Consider the following 2308-nt stretch of genomic DNA (forward strand, 5'->3'; position numbering starts at 1 on the left):
GTCATGCAATTCTAGAATATGTTACCTATTTTAAAAGATGGTAGAACCCCTTGTGATTCGCCACCACACCTATATCTGCCTTATAACAATACTGTTACGGACATTGTGTCCTGGTTTAAAGGGTGTATGTAGTAAGAGAGATATTGGGCATTCCAAATTTATACTTTGGTCATATTTTATGTGCCCGTCTTTAATTAGGACTCAAACTATCTCGTGTCGATTAAACATATCCTTGAACGACAATTGCTACATTCCATCAAGTATCTGTATACTCGTTTGCTACTTATATAACAATAAATATGCTAGTCTGTTCGCAGTCTAGACAACATAAACATGCTATTTATTTGCTGTGAGAGCATTTCCTAGGTCAAGGTGAAACTGTAATTCAACATCTACCTAAAACGAAGTTTTGCTTGTTCGCCAAATAATAATAATAATACTCTTTATTGTAGCCAGATATTGAACAAAAATAAAAAAAAATACAATTTAGGACGACACAAAAGGCGGTCTTATCGCTAAAATAGCGATTTCTTCCAGACAACCTTAGGGTGAGGAGTTAAAGAGAGTATGAATTACAATAAAGGTAGGGTGCAAAATAATTAAAATTTTAACTACTAATATGTAAAATGAAGTGTAAATTAAGGGATAGCATATAGTAGGAGAAGAATAAATAAGTAAAAGGGAAAGAAGCTAATAATTAAATTTAGAAACAAAGTAACAGTTTTTTTTAGGTGTATGTAATATGTAGGTATATGTAATAATCCACACGTTTGAAAGTTTTATTTAAAAGGCATAATAATTATATTTTATTTACTTATATATATATTTCATTACTTTATTTTGAGTAAACTTCAATAGCAAACGTATTTGCAGTCCGACTGATATTTTGTAGGCGAAATATTGAATAGATTTATTATTAATAATGTCATTTAAAGAAATAAATAGTATCTTTAATTTATTTTACAGCTTTAGGCCTTACTATGCCAGCTACCTACATAACACACTTCGTGCCTTTACGTCACGTATTCACGTACGTCACCTTTCACTGCCGAATAGAAACTGAACTGATCTATTATTTCGACGCTAACTTCAACCGGCTCGTTGGTCTAGGGGTATGATTTTCGCTTAGGGTGCGAGAGGTCCCGGGTTCAAATCCCGGACGAGCCCTTTCTTGTGATGTGGCTTGTTTTATTATTTAGTTTTTACACAAGTATTTTTATGAGGTAACAAAAGACGTGAATAAAATTATGGATACTATCATTTTACTTTTTTTAAATAATAAGATACTTACATAACACATTTAAAAATAAAAAAATTGGCAAAAGAACAACATTTCAAAATAATTTCAACAAGCGTTGATAAAATTTACCTAAATTTGAAGCGCCTTTTATTTTTAGACGCTCAAAATTTCTCAAGCACGTAATTTATTAAGAATGCTCAGGCATTTAGGTTTAGGCAGCCTTTACCAGGGCAGTGTTTTTCTTAACGGGCCGTGACCCCCTGGGGGGTCGTAATGACTCTATATGCTTCGAACCCTCAATAAAAAGAAAAAGCAGTACCTAATAACGATGTACGATTGTAGGTACTCATTAATCTTATATATAAAATTCTCGTCTCACAGTGTTAGGTACCGTTCTTTTCCGAAACGGCTTTACAGATTTTCACCAAATTTTATATGCATATTCAGTTGGTCTGATAATCGTCTACTATCTATTTTTCTACCCCTAAGTGATAAGGGTTGTTCACCCTTAACATTTTTTTATTTATATGGCAACACAACGTTTGCCGGGTCAGCTAGTTGTTTCTAAAATAATAAACTATAGGTTTAAGTTACAAAAAATATTTTACAAGGAAATTTGAAATTAACGGAAATTGTGTAAATATAAAAATAAATAAAAAGTGTAACATAATAAAAAAACAGGTTATTAGTAGGGCATCGAAAAATATTGTCACAAATAAGGAGTCATGCGATGAAATAGATTGACAAACACTATATGAGGCATATAAGTACTAAAAATAACAGAGACCATATAGAATTATTATATTCTAGATCAGAACATCCTCTCAAGTTGTTATAACATGTTTGCTCGACCAACCTACCTCGCTCGTATGGCAGGGGTTACGATAACAGTCATGTTATGATAACTCCTTTAGTTTGTATTCGTCAGTTAAATAATAATCCAATTATTATCCACTTATCCAGCTGTTCTCATAATAGTGTAATTTTTAGGGTTCCATTCCCAAAGGTTTAAAACGGAACCCGTTTAGTAAGCCTGTCTGTCTATCACAGGGCTCTATATAAACCGTA

At 32.5% G+C, this 2308-nt stretch overlaps 1 non-coding gene across 1 annotated transcript; it reads left to right on the forward strand.

Moving 5' to 3' along the window:
• Positions 1–1095: 1095 nt before the first annotated feature.
• On the forward strand, positions 1096–1167 carry TRNAP-AGG (transfer RNA proline (anticodon AGG)). The gene has a single exon. It is a non-coding gene; the product is annotated as a tRNA-Pro (tRNA).
• Positions 1168–2308: the final 1141 nt, after the last annotated feature.

Source organism: Epargyreus clarus, unplaced genomic scaffold, assembly GCF_041222505.1.
Source record: "Epargyreus clarus isolate Ecla_fem2 unplaced genomic scaffold, WU_Ecla_fem_2.2 ptg000010l, whole genome shotgun sequence".
Lineage (NCBI taxonomy): Eukaryota > Metazoa > Arthropoda > Insecta > Lepidoptera > Hesperiidae > Epargyreus > Epargyreus clarus.